General features: G+C 48.1%; 5 non-coding genes and 1 pseudogene across 5 annotated transcripts; all 6 read left to right on the top strand.

Annotated features, from left to right (window-relative positions):
• The first annotated feature begins 8,445 nt into the window (after positions 1–8,445).
• Positions 8,446–8,636, top strand: LOC120938523. Its single transcript, XR_005749101.1, has one exon. It is a non-coding gene; the product is annotated as a U2 spliceosomal RNA (small nuclear RNA).
• Positions 8,637–9,476: 840 nt separating this feature from the next.
• LOC120938524 lies at positions 9,477–9,667 on the top strand. Its single transcript, XR_005749102.1, has one exon. It is a non-coding gene; the product is annotated as a U2 spliceosomal RNA (small nuclear RNA).
• Positions 9,668–10,507: 840 nt separating this feature from the next.
• LOC120938526 lies at positions 10,508–10,698 on the top strand. The gene has a single exon (XR_005749103.1). It is a non-coding gene; the product is annotated as a U2 spliceosomal RNA (small nuclear RNA).
• Positions 10,699–11,537: 839 nt separating this feature from the next.
• Positions 11,538–11,728, top strand: LOC120938527. Its single transcript, XR_005749104.1, has one exon. It is a non-coding gene; the product is annotated as a U2 spliceosomal RNA (small nuclear RNA).
• Positions 11,729–12,567: 839 nt separating this feature from the next.
• On the top strand, positions 12,568–12,662 carry LOC120938752 (annotated as a pseudogene).
• A 5,521-nt stretch (positions 12,663–18,183) lies between these two features.
• LOC120938558 lies at positions 18,184–18,376 on the top strand. Its single transcript, XR_005749131.1, has one exon. It is a non-coding gene; the product is annotated as a U2 spliceosomal RNA (small nuclear RNA).
• Positions 18,377–18,850: the final 474 nt, after the last annotated feature.

Consider the following 18,850-nt stretch of genomic DNA (forward strand, 5'->3'; position numbering starts at 1 on the left):
AGAGAGGTGTACTGTTTTCCCTCCTTGTAAATCCCACATTTGATGATGGACCACAGGTTCTCAATGGGGTTCAGATCAGGTGAACAAGGAGGCCATGTCATTACTTTTTTTTATTTAATACCCTTTCTTGCCAGCCACGCTGTGGAGTACTTTGACACGTGTGATGGAGCATTGTCCTGCATGAAAATCATGTTTTTCTTGAAGGATGGTGACTTTTTCCTGTACCACTGCTTGAAGAAGGTCTCTTCCATAATCTGGCAGTAGGACTGGGAGTTGAGCTTGACTCCATCCTCAATCCGAAAAGGCCCCCACAAGCTCATCTTTGATGATACCAGCCCAAACCAGTACTCCACCACCACCTTGCTGGCGTCTGAGTTGGACTGGAGCTCCCTGCCCTTTACCAATCCAGCCACGGGCTCTTCCATCTGGCCCATCAAGACTCACTCTCATTTCAGCAGTCCATAAAACCTTAGAAAAATCTTTCTTGAGATATTTATTGGCACAGTCTTGACGTTGCAGCTTGTGTGTCTTGTTCAGTGGTCATCGTCTTTCAGCCTTTCTTACCTTGGCCATGTCTCTGGGTATTGCACACCTTGTGCTTTTGGGCACCCCAGTGATGTTGCAGCTCTGAAATATGGCCAATCTTGTGGCAAGTGGCATCTTGGCAGCTGCACGCTTAACTTTTCTCAGTTCATGGGCAGTTATTTTGCACCTTTGTTTTTCCACACGCTTCTTTTGTTTGATGATCACGCTTCAGAAGCTTTGCAACTTTAAGAGTGCTGCATCCCTCTGCTAGATATCTCTCTATTTTGGACTTTTCAGAGTCTGTCAAATCCTTCTTTTGGCCAATTTTGTCAAAGAAAAGGAAATTGACTAATAATTATGCACACCTGATATAGAGTGTTGATGTCATTAGACCACACACCTTCTCATTACAGAGATGTACATTACCTAATATGCCTAATCTGTAGTAGGCTTTCGAGCCTATACAGCTTGGAGTAAGACAACATGCATAAAGAGGATGATGTGGTCCAAATACTCATTTGCCTAATAATTCTGCACTCCCGGGATGTGTTAGACACATAACAAGTGTATACACATGATAATGATTGATTAATAAGCAAAAAAAAAAATATATTTATTTGGTAACGTTATTTGAAATCCAAATGTTTTTTTATTATATCCTAAAAGCATCAAGAGATCTGAGGAGGCAAAATATACTCATCGAAAAGACGCACCAGAAGATCCTTCAGAACCAGCGGAAGATGAGCTACCTCAACCAACAAAATGCTCTGCTAGAGCAGCAGCTATCGGGTCAGATTGCGGAAATGCACCGCATTCAGAAACGGATTGAGAGCTATATTTAAATTTATTTTTGTATTAAAAAAACTTATTTTTTGGAAATGTTTCATTTCTTTTTGAGATAGTTGTAGGTTTTTCAACACATCTAACTTCACATCAAACAAATCAACATCAACACATTTAACTTCATAATAAGCAAAAACATTTTATACTATTATTTTATTTAACATTAACCTAGGACAAACTAAAGCACACGACACAGACACGACGAACACAAAATAAACTGTTGAAAAATGAACATAACAAAAGCAACAATATATATATATATATATACAAAGAGAGAGAGAGGGAGAGCAAGAAAGAGAGAGAATGCAGATGAGCTCTTGCAGTCAGCCCAATGGTTGCAGTATAAATGCCGCAAAACAGGGTTTAACATAAGGTTCATTGTTATAGTTACACTTGCTGTTTAGATCCGGTCTGGTAGTCCAGTCTGGTAGCTTGTAGCGGAGGCTGTTGGTGGATCCGCTGTGCCAGAAAGGTCATGAAGCTTTACTCAGCATGGAGGCAGCAGCAGGAGTATTAAAATATAATATAACTAGACAATGCATTTCCTGAGGAAAATGCGAGTGGGAATGCTGAATAGCTTAATTGGTGAGCCCCTTGCCAAAGACATTCACCATAACCACTACACTATCTTTAGGACACACAGCTTCTTTCTCTATCTGCAAAGTATAGAGTATGCTGACTTCCTGGTCGCCCCTCCCCCTCAATAGGTTTCCCCTCCCCCCCAGGTCAGTGAGGAGGAATATTGCACTGAGGTCAGGAAAGTTATTTATGGAAAGAAATAACATTACAAACGCTTTTAATTCACAGATCTAATACATGATTTAAGCCTCCAAACAAAGCTTAATAAATCCTCAAACGTACATGCAATTGATACAACGACTACACCGTTTGAAATACACGGCCCTTGTAAACGCATCGATATGAAATTTATGTAGATAAACTTAAAAATGTGGCCATTTCTGCGATTTAGAAAAGAGCGTCTTTGTGAGTTCTGCAGCAACATTTTTTAGATAATTTCACATGAGAGTCTATGAGACACAATTTCTGGCTGTTGCTCCAATAATTAAAACTAAAATACGTATCGCAGAATTGGTCACATTGCCATAAACCAGACAAGCATAGCTACGTTTTGATATAAAAATTGTGTATGAAAAGTAGATCTTGTGGGCGTGAGACCAATTTGTTTCCCCTTTTTGTAAAGATATTTTTAATTACAAAGATCTCCAATGTTAAGGTCACATGACAGACTCTAAATCCCCTCCATAGGATTACATTATAACCTATTGCATTTTTGTGAAAAATTCGCAAAACGTAAATTGCGTTTTCACCAAAAAATTGTAAACGATAACGATCTGAAAAGTCATAGCCGGATAGCTAAATATTTTGTGACCGCTTTAAAGTTTTTTCAGTGTCTGTAAGTGAAAGTATGAAGTAGCTGAAACTTTTGGCATGGCATGTGAATTCAAAGGGGAAAAGGATGTTCTCATTGACTTCAATGTTTAAAAAAAGGGTCTAAAAGCTTAAAATTTATAAAAGTGTAAAAAGTAGAAAAAAACTTGAAGAAGTCCCATCATTACCTGAACGAGACGAACATTTTTACAGTTGAATGGTCTCAATAGCTGAAAGTATGCCGAAGTTACGCAGAACCAAAAAACTTAAGGAATAATAAGATTACTAAATTTACGGATATCAATACTGGAAATGTTTATTAAAGCATTCACACTAATTAAGATTAATACATTTACGGGTATCCATACTAGGAATGCTTATTAAAGCATTCCCACTAAGTATCACACAGGCATGATTTACAAGCAGTAGTGGTAATAGTAATACATAGCATAAAAACACTTGGGGAATACTTTACAGCATCAGTAGTGGTCATAGTAGTCAATAGTGTACCAAAAAATTGGGACACAGGTGTCTTGACTGAGCTGTAATAGTAGTAGTAGACATTGACAATACAGTGTCAAATCACTCGGGCAAGAGGTGCCATGATGAACAGCAGTCTTAATAAGAGTATATAGGGTGTGAAATAACTGCTGACATAGGTGTCTTGACTGGGCAGCAGAAGCAGCAGTAGTAGTATTAACAGTAGTAGTTGATACAGAGTCATATCACATGGGCAGGAGGTGCCATGATGAACAGCAGTAGGAATAGGAGTATATAGAGTGTCAAATAACTGCTGACATAGGTGTCTTGACTGGGCAGCAGCAGCAGAAGCAGCAGTAGTATTAACAGTAGTAGTTGATACAGAGTCATATCACATGGGCAGGAGGTGCCATGATGAACAGCAGTAGGAATAGGAGTATATAGAGTGTCAAATAACTGCTGACATAGGTGTATTGACTGGGCAGCAGCAACAGAAGCAGCAGTAGTATTAACAGTAGTAGTTGATACAGAGTCATATCACATGGGCAGGAGGTGCCATGATGAACAGCAGTAGGAATAGGAGTATATAGAGTGTCAAATAACTGCTGACATAGGTGTATTGACTGGGCAGCAGCAGCAGAAGCAGCAGTAGTATTAACAGTAGTAGTTGATACAGAGTCATATCACATGGGCAGGAGGTGCCATCATGAACAGCAGTAGGAATAGGAGTATATAGAGTGTCAAATAACTGCTGACATAGGTGTCTTGACTGGGCAGCAGCAGCAGAAGCAGCAGTAGTATTAACAGTAGTAGTTGATACAGAGTCATATCACATGGGCAGGAGGTGCCTTCATGAACAGCAGTAGGAATAGGAGTATATAGAGTGTCAAATAACTGCTGACATAGGTGTCTTGACTGGGCAGCAGCAGCAGAAGCAGCAGTAGTATTAACAGTAGTAGTTGATACAGAGTCATATCACATGGGCAGGAGGTGCCATGATGAACAGCAGTAGGAATAGGAGTATATAGAGTGTGAAATAACTGCTGACATAGGTGTCTTGACTGGGCAGCAGCAGCAGAAGCAGCAGTAGTATTAACAGTAGTAGTTGATACAGAGTCATATCACATGGGCAGGAGGTGCCATGATGAACAGCAGTAGGAATAGGAGTATATAGAGTGTCAAATAACTGCTGACATAGGTGTCTTGACTGGGCAGCAGCAGCAGAAGCAGCAGTAGTATTAACAGTAGTAGTTGATACAGAGTCATATCACATGGGCAGGAGGTGCCTTCATGAACAGCAGTAGGAATAGGAGTATATAGAGTGTCAAATAACTGCTGACATAGGTGTCTTGACTGGGCAGCAGCAGCAGAAGCAGCAGTAGTATTAACAGTAGTAGTTGATACAGAGTCATATCACATGGGCAGGAGGTGCCTTCATGAACAGCAGTAGGAATAGGAGTATATAGAGTGTCAAATAACTGCTGACATAGGTTGTCTTGACTGGGCAGCAGCAGCAGAAGCAGCAGTAGTATTAACAGTAGTAGTTGATACAGAGTCATATCACATGGGCAGGAGGTGCCTTCATGAACAGCAGTAGGAATAGGAGTATATAGAGTGTCAAATAACTGCTGACATAGGTGTCTTGACTGGGCAGCAGCAGCAGAAGCAGCAGTAGTATTAACAGTAGTAGTTGATACAGAGTCATATCACATGGGCAGGAGGTGCCATGATGAACAGCAGTAGGAATAGGAGTATATAGAGTGTAAAATAACTGCTGACATAGGTGTATTGACTGGGCAGCAGCAACAGAAGCAGCAGTAGTATTAACAGTAGTAGTTGATACAGAGTCATATCACATGGGCAGGAGGTGCCATCATGAACAGCAGTAGGAATAGGAGTATATAGAGTGTCAAATAACTGCTGACATAGGTGTCTTGACTGGGCAGCAGCAGCAGAAGCAGCAGTAGTATTAACAGTAGTAGTTGATACAGAGTCATATCACATGGGCAGGAGGTGCCATGATGAACAGCAGTAGGAATAGGAGTATATAGAGTGTGAAATAACTGCTGACATAGGTGTCTTGACTGGGCAGCAGCAGCAGAAGCAGCAGTAGTATTAACAGTAGTAGTTGATACAGAGTCATATCACATGGGCAGGAGGTGCCATGATGAACAGCAGTAGGAATAGGAGTATATAGAGTGTCAAATAACTGCTGACATAGGTGTATTGACTGGGCAGCAGCAACAGAAGCAGCAGTAGTATTAACAGTAGTAGTTGATACAGAGTCATATCACATGGGCAGGAGGTGCCATCATGAACAGCAGTAGGAATAGGAGTATATAGAGTGTCAAATAACTGCTGACATAGGTGTATTGACTGGGCAGCAGCAGCAGAAGCAGCAGTAGTATTAACAGTAGTAGTTGATACAGAGTCATATCACATGGGCAGAAGGTGCCATGATGAACAGCAGTAGGAATAGGAGTATATAGAGTGTCAAATAACTGCTGACATAGGTGTCTTGACTGGGCAGCAGCAGCAGAAGCAGCAGTAGTATTAACAGTAGTAGTTGATACAGAGTCATATCACATGGGCAGGAGTTGCCATGATGTACAGCAGTCTTAATAAGAGTATATAGGGTGTGAAATAACTGCTGACATAATTGTCTTGACTGATCCAAAGGAGTCATGGGAGAAAATCATGTGGTCAGATGAGACTATAATATAATTTTTTGATCATAATTTCACTAACCGTGTTCGGAGGAAGAATAATGATGAGTACCATGCCAAGAACGCCATCCCTAATGTGAAGCATGGGGGTGGTAGCATCATGCTTTGGTGGTGTTTTTCTGCACATGGGACAGGGTGACTGTACTGTATTAAGGAGAGGATGACCGGGGCCATGTATTGCAAGATTTTGGGCAACAACCTCCTTCCCTGAGTTAGAGCTTTGAAGATGGGTCGAGGCTGGGTCTTCCAACATGAGAATGACCCAAAGCACACAGCCAGGATAACCAAGGATTGGCTCTGTAAGGAGCATATCAAGGTTCTGGCGTGGCCTAGCCAGTCTCCAGACCTAAACCCAATAGAGAATCTTTGGAGGGAGCTCAAACTCCGTGTTTCTCAGCGATAGCCCAGAAACATGACTGATGTAGAGAAGATCTGTGTGGAGGAGTGGGCCAAAATCCCTCCTCCAGTGTGTGCAAAGCTGGTGTAAAACTACAAGAAATGTTTGACCGCTGTAATTGCAAAGAAAGCCTACTGTACCAAATATTAACATTGATTTTCTCTGATGTTGAAATAGTTATATTCAGCACTGTAAATACATCAGGTCCGGGGCTTCATCAGGGAATGCATGGCAAGGGACCCTTCAGCGCCCTGAACCGACGACGGGTGCCAGAAAGTCACCGCCGATCCAGGACTCATTCATCTTTATGAATGTGAGTCTGTCCACGGAGTCTGTGGACAGACGGGTCCTCTTGTCCGTGACCACCCCACCTGCCGCGCTGAATGTCCGCTCAGATAGTACGCTGGAGGGGGGGCAAGACAATAACTCCAGCGCATACTGAGCGAGCTCGCGGCAGGTGTCCAATCTGGCAACCCAGTACTCCATGGGGTCGTCGGTGCTCATACTGTCAGAAGCACCGACGGACGCCATGTAGTCTGCCACCATGTGGGCCAGCCGCTGGTGGTGACTGCTGCTGCTGCTGCTGGTGGTAGTACTGGGTCGCTCGGTTTGGAAGAACATCCTCATCTCTTCCATTAGGTCCCCTGCTCGGCTGCAGCTGGGTGCAGCCACCTGCTGGGTGAGATGAGGGGGACAACTGGAGGCCGGGGAGTTGCCTGCTCCAACCGTCTGACAATGGCTGCCTGCAGTTCCTCCATCCGGTGCTGCCTCCGGCTGGCTGGGATGAACTGCTCCAGTTTCCCCTTGCACCTGGGATCCAAAAGGGTGGCCATCCAGAAATCATCCCTCGTCTTGATGGTCTTAACCCGGGGGTCCCTCCTGAGGCATCTCAGCATGTGGGCAGCCATGGGGAAGAGCACAGCCCGCTGTGACTCCTCAATGCTGGCCAGGTGAATGAGGTGCGACTCTTCTTCCCTGAGGCGCTGCTGGTCAAACTCAGACATGCCCAACCCCCGGACTATCGGTGCCCCCAACACCGGCTCTCCCTCCTGACCAGGCCCTGACTCCGGGACGACACCAGCAACCACCTCCTCCTCCTCTTCATCATCCTCCTCCTCCTCCTCCTCCTCCTGGTCCTGGCCCTGGTCTCGGTGGAGCATTGCTGACTCCTCCTGCTCCACCAAGGCACTCTCCCCAGCCTCGAGCAGGCGATCTAGTGTCCTCTCCAGCATGAACAGTATTGGCAGCACGCTATTGAGGCCAATTTGCTCACTGCTGACCATCTTGGTCGCCTGCTCGAAGGAGGACAACACTTGGCAGACCTGGTTTATCTGCCCCCACTGCGCACAGGCGATGAAAGGGAGTTGTGGTGAAGCCCTCTGAGTGCCTAGTTCCATCAGGTACTCCCTCACCGCCCTTTGCTGCTCCCACAACCTCTTCAGCATGTGGAGGGTGGAGTTCCACCGCGTCACACTGTCCACAATCAGCCTGTGAAGGGGCAGATTGTACTTCCGCTGCAATTTGGACAGGGACGCGGTAGCGGTTGGGGAGCGCCTGAAGTGGCTGGCAATCCTACGCGCCTTTGCCACAATGTCACTCAACCCTGGATAAGTGCGCAGGAACTTCTGCACCACCAGGTTGAGGACATGTGCCAGACAGGGCACGTGCGTCAGACTGCCAGCATGGAGGGCGGCGAGTAGGTTGCTGCCGTTATCGCAGACAACCATACCTGGCTGGAGCCTTCGGGGTGTCAGCCACTTCTGGACCTGAGCTTGAAGTGCTTTCAGCACTTCTTCTGCAGTGTGTCTCCGGTCCCCTAAACTAACAAGCTGGAGCACGGCCTGACAGCGCACGTGCCCCACACTTGAGTAGCTACGGGGGGCGCTTGCTGGGAGGCTCAGCAGCTGCGGAGACAGGGGTTCAGGCCTGTAGACCAGCGACACCCGTCTGGCTGAAGATTCACACCTCCGGACAGCCTAGACTGGGGGGAAGGGCGCTTGCCGGGTACAGGCAAACGGGCAACTCTCAGCGAGCCCTCCGGTGGGGCCAGAAAGCCGCTCGCTCGGAACAGAGAATAATTGGGTTATCGCTTCTCGGCCTTTTGGCTAAGATCAAGTGTAGTATCTGTTCTTATCAGTTTAATATCTGATACGTCCCCTATCTGGGGACCATATATTAAATGGATTTTTAGAACAGGGAGATGGAAGAAGAGCTTGCTCTGTCCACTCCACGCATCGACCTGGTATTGCAGTACCTCCAGGACCGGTGCACCCCTCTTATGCAGTGTCAAAAAATAGATTTAACTGGAACATCATCCAACTTGTTTGTCTTGTGTCTTCTTGTTGCTTGCTGACAATGTTTTTTGCTTGAACTCGGTTCTGTGCTCTAATAAACTGGCATTTAACCCTTGTGTCCTTGTCTTCATTGCTTCTTGTCACTTTCTTGCCAAATGCCATTACTTTATCAAGTTACCTGTACAGCAACACCTAGATTTAGTCAGGGCATGCAATTTTCGACAAGTCAGCTAGTGTCCTACTCCTCGCTCTCTCTTTCCTAAGGCCCAAAATGAAGCCTTCGATAAGCAGTGACTACTCTGCTGACAAAAAAAGGGGCTGAATTTGCTCCATTGCTGTGTGCCTTGCTGCATGCAGCAGCTAGCTAGAAAAGGCAGCTGTGGCAAGGCTTTTTTATTTTTATCCGTAGGATCCCTTAGTCTTTGACTCCCTCTAGTGGTCCTCGATTTTCTTCCACGTTATGTTAACTAAGTCCACGTTATGCTAACTAGGAGGCCGGCCCATGCAAATGATTTTCCTTGTTGAACGTGCACGAGGAGCAACGAGAAGCACCTGAATGTGTGCAATTCTTATTTTGGGATGACTGAAGGTCATGATTGGGCTCCAGCAGTGTTGGGCAGGTGTCAGAAAAGGGTGGATTGTCCAGTAGACAGGGGTTCAGGCCTGTAGACCAGCGACACCCGTCTGGCTGAAGATTCACACCTCCGGACAGCCTAGACTGGGGGGAAGGGCGCTTGCCGGGTACAGGCAAACGGGCAACTCTCAGCGAGCCCTCCGGTGGGGCCAGAAAGCCGCTCGCTCGGAACAGAGAATAATTGGGTTATCGCTTCTCGGCCTTTTGGCTAAGATCAAGTGTAGTATCTGTTCTTATCAGTTTAATATCTGATACGTCCCCTATCTGGGGACCATATATTAAATGGATTTTTAGAACAGGGAGATGGAAGAAGAGCTTGCTCTGTCCACTCCACGCATCGACCTGGTATTGCAGTACCTCCAGGACCGGTGCACCCCTCTTATGCAGTGTCAAAAAATAGATTTAACTGGAACATCATCCAACTTGTTTGTCTTGTGTCTTCTTGTTGCTTGCTGACAATGTTTTTTGCTTGAACTCGGTTCTGTGCTCTAATAAACTGGCATTTAACCCTTGTGTCCTTGTCTTCATTGCTTCTTGTCACTTTCTTGCCAAATGCCATTACTTTATCAAGTTACCTGTACAGCAACACCTAGATTTAGTCAGGGCATGCAATTTTCGACAAGTCAGCTAGTGTCCTACTCCTCGCTCTCTCTTTCCTAAGGCCCAAAATGAAGCCTTCGATAAGCAGTGACTACTCTGCTGACAAAAAAAGGGGCTGAATTTGCTCCATTGCTGTGTGCCTTGCTGCATGCAGCAGCTAGCTAGAAAAGGCAGCTGTGGCAAGGCTTTTTTATTTTTATCCGTAGGATCCCTTAGTCTTTGACTCCCTCTAGTGGTCCTCGATTTTCTTCCACGTTATGTTAACTAAGTCCACGTTATGCTAACTAGGAGGCCGGCCCATGCAAATGATTTTCCTTGTTGAACGTGCACGAGGAGCAACGAGAAGCACCTGAATGTGTGCAATTCTTATTTTGGGATGACTGAAGGTCATGATTGGGCTCCAGCAGTGTTGGGCAGGTGTCAGAAAAGGGTGGATTGTCCAGTAGACAGGGGTTCAGGCCTGTAGACCAGCGACACCCGTCTGGCTGAAGATTCACACCTCCGGACAGCCTAGACTGGGGGGAAGGGCGCTTGCCGGGTACAGGCAAACGGGCAACTCTCAGCGAGCCCTCCGGTGGGGCCAGAAAGCCGCTCGCTCGGAACAGAGAATAATTGGGTTATCGCTTCTCGGCCTTTTGGCTAAGATCAAGTGTAGTATCTGTTCTTATCAGTTTAATATCTGATACGTCCCCTATCTGGGGACCATATATTAAATGGATTTTTAGAACAGGGAGATGGAAGAAGAGCTTGCTCTGTCCACTCCACGCATCGACCTGGTATTGCAGTACCTCCAGGACCGGTGCACCCCTCTTATGCAGTGTCAAAAAATAGATTTAACTGGAACATCATCCAACTTGTTTGTCTTGTGTCTTCTTGTTGCTTGCTGACAATGTTTTTTGCTTGAACTCGGTTCTGTGCTCTAATAAACTGGCATTTAACCCTTGTGTCCTTGTCTTCATTGCTTCTTGTCACTTTCTTGCCAAATGCCATTACTTTATCAAGTTACCTGTACAGCAACACCTAGATTTAGTCAGGGCATGCAATTTTCGACAAGTCAGCTAGTGTCCTACTCCTCGCTCTCTCTTTCCTAAGGCCCAAAATGAAGCCTTCGATAAGCAGTGACTACTCTGCTGACAAAAAAGGGGCTGAATTTGCTCCATTGCTGTGTGCCTTGCTGCATGCAGCAGCTAGCTAGAAAAGGCAGCTGTGGCAAGGCTTTTTTATTTTTATCCGTAGGATCCCTTAGTCTTTGACTCCCTCTAGTGGTCCTCGATTTTCTTCCACGTTATGTTAACTAAGTCCACGTTATGCTAACTAGGAGGCCGGCCCATGCAAATGATTTTCCTTGTTGAACGTGCACGAGGAGCAACGAGAAGCACCTGAATGTGTGCAATTCTTATTTTGGGATGACTGAAGGTCATGATTGGGCTCCAGCAGTGTTGGGCAGGTGTCAGAAAAGGGTGGATTGTCCAGTAGACAGGGGTTCAGGCCTGTAGACCAGCGACACCCGTCTGGCTGAAGATTCACACCTCCGGACAGCCTAGACTGGGGGGAAGGGCGCTTGCCGGGTACAGGCAAACGGGCAACTCTCAGCGAGCCCTCCGGTGGGGCCAGAAAGCCGCTCGCTCGGAACAGAGAATAATTGGGTTATCGCTTCTCGGCCTTTTGGCTAAGATCAAGTGTAGTATCTGTTCTTATCAGTTTAATATCTGATACGTCCCCTATCTGGGGACCATATATTAAATGGATTTTTAGAACAGGGAGATGGAAGAAGAGCTTGCTCTGTCCACTCCACGCATCGACCTGGTATTGCAGTACCTCCAGGACCGGTGCACCCCTCTTATGCAGTGTCAAAAAATAGATTTAACTGGAACATCATCCAACTTGTTTGTCTTGTGTCTTCTTGTTGCTTGCTGACAATGTTTTTTGCTTGAACTCGGTTCTGTGCTCTAATAAACTGGCATTTAACCCTTGTGTCCTTGTCTTCATTGCTTCTTGTCACTTTCTTGCCAAATGCCATTACTTTATCAAGTTACCTGTACAGCAACACCTAGATTTAGTCAGGGCATGCAATTTTCGACAAGTCAGCTAGTGTCCTACTCCTCGCTCTCTCTTTCCTAAGGCCCAAAATGAAGCCTTCGATAAGCAGTGACTACTCTGCTGACAAAAAAGGGGCTGAATTTGCTCCATTGCTGTGTGCCTTGCTGCATGCAGCAGCTAGCTAGAAAAGGCAGCTGTGGCAAGGCTTTTTTATTTTTATCCGTAGGATCCCTTAGTCTTTGACTCCCTCTAGTGGTCCTCGATTTTCTTCCACGTTATGTTAACTAAGTCCACGTTATGCTAACTAGGAGGCCGGCCCATGCAAATGATTTTCCTTGTTGAACGTGCACGAGGAGCAACGAGAAGCACCTGAATGTGTGCAATTCTTATTTTGGGATGACTGAAGGTCATGATTGGGCTCCAGCAGTGTTGGGCAGGTGTCAGAAAAGGGTGGATTGTCCAGTAGACAGGGGTTCAGGCCTGTAGACCAGCGACACCCGTCTGGCTGAAGATTCACACCTCCGGACAGCCTAGACTGGGGGGAAGGGCGCTTGCCGGGTACAGGCAAACGGGCAACTCTCAGCGAGCCCTCCGGTGGGGCCAGAAAGCCGCTCGCTCGGAACAGAGAATAATTGGGTTATCGCTTCTCGGCCTTTTGGCTAAGATCAAGTGTAGTATCGACTATAGCCTTTAGGGGTGTCTAGGCTTCACAGCTAGGACGTTGAGAACCACTTGTATCTATCCAAGCCAATTGGTCCTTGTGGGGTACCCTCTGCTCGGCCTTGTAGGATCGTTGATTAAATTCAGCTTCACCTACTTGCTGCTATTGGGCAGAGGCTTAGCCCCCACTTGGAACGAGTTTGCGATCTACCCTTCTCCCCCCCCACACTCCGCATTACTACCTTCGGGCAGTAGATGCAAGAGCCTTTCTCAAGGCTACGAAAAGAGTGAAGACGTCGAGGAACCAGAAGGAAGCCGCCTAAGAACACCTGAAGCGACATCCTAAATCCTCGACGATGGGGAAGAGCGAGAAGAAGAAAGACCAGAAGAAGAAGACAGAAGAAACGATGATGAAGAAGAACCCTGCACCAGCCACTTCCTCCGAAGTCCCAGAGAATGTCACTGCCTCAACCTCCACTCCTACCCCGGCCGGCACCAGCCAACCGAGAACAGTGAAGCCGAACCCTCCTGCAGACGGGCTGCCAATCCTGGAGCCCTGGATGAAGCAGACGGTCGTGCTGCAGCTGAAGGAGGTGGACGGAAGAGTCCCTGACATGACCCCGGAGATCTTCGGAAAGAAGATGATCCTGGAGCAAGGTTTCAGCAAAGCAGAAACGCTTTCAGTACAGTCCTTCCCAAGAGGGATTTTCTTCATCACCTTCGTGTCGTTCAAAACATGCAGAAGGTACTGGGACATGGTGAAGACCAGTGGCCCTGAATCCCCTTTCCGGAAGTTCAGCGCGAACTGCCCCATTACACGGGACGAAAAGTGGGTGAAGGTGTCCATGAGGAACCCCCATACCCAAGGCAAAGACATAGCCACATACCTCCAGAGGTTCTGCACAGTGGTGAAAGACCCAGTCCAAATCCTCGATGCCAACGGCTTCTGGATAGGTAAGTGGTCTGTCCTTTGCAAGCTGAGGAAAGACCCGTCGGGGGAAATGCAGCACCTGCAGCCGTGCTTCTCCCTGGGATATTCTGCAGGCTCACTTTTTTACCCCGGGATGCCCATCAACTGTAACAGGTGTGGCCATCCGGGGCACCTAGGTAAGGATTGCAGAGAGCTTTCTTGCAGGTTCTGTAGGGTCTCAGGCCATGAGACCAAGGACTGTCCGAGGTCCAAAACCTGCAACCTCTGTGGTTTGGCAGAGCATGTCTTCATGCAATGCCCCCAGAGGACCCGGACCTACGCTGGAGCCCTGATCCAGGGTAAGCCAGCCCCTAGCTCCGGTAGCAAGCCAACAGCAAAGAAGCCGAGTGAGCCTCGAAAGGCCACAGGTAAGTCTGTCACTACCCCAGTCCCTGTCCCTGTCCCTGTCCCTGCCCCTGCCACTGCCCCAGCCCCAGTCCCTGCCACTGCCCCAGCCCCTGTCACTGCCCCAGCCCCTGCCCCTGTCCCCACCCCCTCTGTGTCAGAGGAGACCCCTCCTGCCCCACTGCCCACCCCGGACCTGTCCTCCTTGGAGGACTTCCCCTCCCTCCCCCCTTCCACCCCTGCCGGTGGTCAAACAGGAGGCCGGAAACGGAAGACTGTGAGCCCATCGGCAGAGGAAACCGCCACCTCCATCAAACGGCCCAATGGGGTCCAGCACGAAAGCGCTGGACCAGGGCAGTTAATGGAGGACCTGGGGTCTGAAGAAGAGGAAGACGAGGAGATTATGGCCGACACTGTGCCTAACTCCACCGTCCACACCCGCCAGATGATCGATGATGTCCTAGTGGAACTGGGCCTAACCCAGACCCCAGAACAGGTAGCTGAGCAAATGGAGGAGTCACCCCCCCCTGCGGGGAGGTAAGTTTGGCCCCTTGCTGACTAGACCTCATACCCTTTTTCATTATGGCAGAGATCTCAATCTTTTCCATTAATGTGAGGAGTATCAAGGATACCTCTAGAAGGCAAGCGGTGCTGACTTTTCTTTCAACTCATCAGAGTGATGTCTACATGCTTCAGGAATGCGCTCTTCCTCCCTTGAGAAGGTACACACATCTGACCTCTCAGTGGACCCTTGGTCCCTCCTACTGGTCCGGGGGTGGCGATTGTAAATCCGCAGGGGTTGCCATTCTTATCAGGGGCGGGCGCTTCACGGTTGACTCCATCCGCGAGCTAGTCTGTGGCCGTCTTTTGGTCATAGACGGCTCGTGGGCGGGAGAGCCAATTAGGCTCATCAACGTGTACGCCCCCCCAGATAAGAGTGCGCGGCTGGAACTTTTCCAGACCCTGAGGACACAACTCGTCACCACCAGAGCAGTAGTGATCGGCGGTGATTTCAACTGTCCGATAGAGGAGGATGGGCGCAGCTCCAGCATATACGCAAAACTTGATGCTACTTCTAGGCTGCTCAGGGAGATGATCTCGGAGGCTTCCCTGCAGGACGCCGTGGGATCCATAGGGAAAGGTACCGTGAATTATTCGTGGTGCCGTCCCGATGGATCTGTGCGTTCCAGGATTGACTTCGTGCTCACTTCAAGAGCAGTCAAGCATCGTGAGTTCTCCATGATCCCCTGCTGTTTCTCTGACCACAGGGCTATTCACTTTCGGGGTGAACTTGGCGAGGGCTTTGCCCGCGGACCAGGTTCCTGGAAACTGAATAGCACCCTGCTGGAAAATGAGGAATTGATGGGGGAACTCCGGGAGGCCTACGCCTCCTGGACGGAGGAAAAGAGATTCTTCGGAAAGGTAAGTGATTGGTGGGAGTTTGTGAAAGTTAAGCTGCGCAGCTTCTTTCAGGCAAGGGGACGCCAGCAAGTGTGTGCAAGGAAGAAGGAACTCAGGAGACTGCAACGTCAGTTGCAGTCCCTGCAGGACCTTCACCACTGCGGCTGGGACGTTAGGCAGGACCTGGAGGACACCGCGAAGACCCTGAAAGGGTACTTTGAGGAAGAATCTAGGCACATTGTCTTCCGTGCCAAGGTGGAGAATCTTGAGAAAGATGAGAAGTGTAACTCTTTCTTTTTCAGGAAACTCCATTCAGGACACACTCCCTTGTCTGAACTGCGTGACGAGACTGGAACGCTCCAGAAGGGAAAGGAGGCTGTAATGCAAGTGGTCGCAGACTACTACACCAACCTCTACTCCCCGAAGGAAACGAACACGGAGGCAGCCGACAGGTTCCTGTCAGGTATCACTAACCAAATTGATCCTGCAGGTTCATCGGCCGTCAACGCCCCTCTGGTGTTGGAGGAGCTGCACTCTGCCGCTAAATCCTTTAGGCGGGGCAGGACCCCGGGTTCCGATGGTCTCCCAGTTGAGCTCTATGTAGCCCTGTGGGACCTCGTGGGCCCGGACCTGCTCGAGCTGTACGAGGAGATGGTGGTGGAGGGTAGAATGCCTCCATCACTGAGAGAGGGGATGATCACGATTCTGTATAAACGTAAAGGGGAGAGATCGGACCTGAAAAACTGGCGTCCGATCTCTCTTTTGAACGTGGACTACAAAATCCTCGCCAAGGTTTTAGCCAACAGGCTGAAATCTGTCATCGGACAGATCATCCACCCCGATCAAACTTGTGGCATTCCTGGTCGCAGGATTGCGGACAGCCTTGCGCTTGTCCGGGACACGGTCCAGTACATTCATGGCCGCCGTGTGCACGCGGCCCTGGTCAGTCTTGACCAGGAGAAGGCCTTTGACCGTGTCTCCCATGAGTTTATGTGCAGAACCCTGCGCAGGTTTGGTCTTGGGGAACTGTTTTGTTCGTTTGTGAATGTGATGTATAAGGACATTTGTAGTTTGGTGTTGGTAAATGGCTGGAAAACTGACCCCTTTTCAATTTTCTCCGGGGTCAGACAAGGCTGCCCTCTCTCACCTCTGCTTTTTGTTTGCTGTATAGAGCTATTCGCCCGAAGCATCAGACAGAACCCAGAGATCAGAGGGATCACCGCACCAGGACCAGAAAGACGGGAGGTCAAGTGCTCGCTCTACATGGATGACGTGACGGTGTTCTGTGCCGACCGGCGCTCCATCGACACACTCGTCCGGACGTGTGAGGACTTCGGCCAAGCTTCAGGGGCAAAGGTCAACTGCGGGAAGTCGGAAGTCATGCTCTTCGGAAAGTGGTTCCTGCCTTCTTCTGCGCCCATCCCGTTCAATATCAAAGCGGACTTCATCAAAATTCTCGGAGTCTGGTTTGGAGCGGAAGGCGCAGCCCTGAAGTCCTGGGAGGAAAGACTGGCGAAAATGAGACAGAAGTTTGGACTTTGGAGCCTCAGAGAACTCACCATCGAAGGGAAAACACTGGTACTCCGCAGCGAGATTCTCCCTGTGTTGCAGTACCTCGCCCAGGCTTGGCCCCCCCGGGTTAACACTTGCAAAGCCATCACCAGGGCGGTGTTTCACTTCATCTGGAGCTCCAAAATGGACAGAGTGAAGCGTGCGGTTATGTTCAAGGAACCCCTCAAAGGCGGTAAGGGAGTGCCCGACATCGCAACACTACTGAGGGTGTTCTTTGCTTGTAACTGTATCCGCAGGACATTGGTTGACAGAACAGTGGACTCTGGCGGTAACTCCATGTCCCGTTTTTTCCTCCTACCTCTTTGGAGGTCTCTCGGATGGGACAAATGGGACAGCTCCGTCCCCTACAACTGGGACACTCCATGGTATTACTTGGACACTTTCAAGTTCATCAAGGAGCTGGGGCTGCATGGAGTTAAACCCGACTTGTGGAAGCCAAAAACTATCCACAAGTTGATTAGAGCATCGGACATCATTGAGACTATTCCAGGCCTCCCTTCAGCCACTTGCAAAGTGGTCTGGAGGAATGTTTCTTCAAAGAGACTCACCAACAGGCACAAAGATCTGGCATGGATGGCAATCCAAGGGGGTTTGCCGCTGAGGACATTCATGCATGCCAGAAACCTGTGCAGATACAGGCACTGCCCTTTTTGTATCATCCAGGAGGAAACTGCTTTTCATGTTTTCTGGGAGTGCCCCTTTGCACAGAGCCTGTTGAGGGCCTTGGAACCTGAACTTAAAGACTTTGTACCACAGACTGCTATTACACACTTTGGTGTGTTAAACGGACTCTTCTGTGGGACTCACTCACAGGAGGACATTGACAGTGCCTGGCGGGTGCTGTGCTGCTTCAAAGACGCCGTATGGTGTGCCAGAAAACGCCTCATCCACCAGAGGGAGAGGATGTCCATCGCGGATTGTCGCAGACTGACGTTCAGTCTACTAAGAGACTATCACCTGATGGACTTTACGGAGGAAGAGGACGTCTAAAGATCTCCCCTTCCCCCCCCCCTCTCCCAATTGTGTGTATCCATTGGTAGTTCAATAAAGCTTCGGGCCTGTGAACTCTTTCCTCCCCCCCCACCCCACCTCCCCCTCCCCCCCATCACATCCGTTGCCCAGTTGAACGCTATTTTCTTTTTGACAGTTTAATGACTTAAAATTTGACATGATTTTTGGAAGTACTGATTTCAGGGTAATGCGGCGTCATGCATGTTGCATCATACCGCAGAATGAGTGAATGAATGTAATTTATCTGTACGCTTGGAACTGAATGTACCCTGTTGAAGTATTTGTTTTTTTGTATATTTTCTTTGAAAAATAAAGTATACATTTTCAATCAAAAAATCTGTTCTTATCAGTTTAATATCTGATACGTCCCCTATCTGGGGACCATATATTAAATGGATTTTTAGAACAGGGAGATGGAAGAAGAGCTTGCTCTGTCCACTCCACGCATCGACCTGGTATTGCAGTACCTCCAGGACCGGTGCACCCCTCTTATGCAGTGTCAAAAAATAGATTTAACTGGAACATCATCCAACTTGTTTGTCTTGTGTCTTCTTGTTGCTTGCTGACAATGTTTTTTGCTTGAACTCGGTTCTGTGCTCTAATAAACTGGCATTTAACCCTTGTGTCCTTGTCTTCATTGCTTCTTGTCACTTTCTTGCCAAATGCCATTACTTTATCAAGTTACCTGTACAGCAACACCTAGATTTAGTCAGGGCATGCAATTTTCGACAAGTCAGCTAGTGTCCTACTCCTCGCTCTCTCTTTCCTAAGGCCCAAAATGAAGCCTTCGATAAGCAGTGACTACTCTGCTGACAAAAAAAGGGGCTGAATTTGCTCCATTGCTGTGTGCCTTGCTGCATGCAGCAGCTAGCTAGAAAAGGCAGCTGTGGCAAGGCTTTTTTATTTTTATCCGTAGGATCCCTTAGTCTTTGACTCCCTCTAGTGGTCCTCGATTTTCTTCCA

Source organism: Rana temporaria, chromosome 4, assembly GCF_905171775.1.
Source record: "Rana temporaria chromosome 4, aRanTem1.1, whole genome shotgun sequence".
NCBI classification, from domain to species: Eukaryota; Metazoa; Chordata; class Amphibia; order Anura; family Ranidae; genus Rana; species Rana temporaria.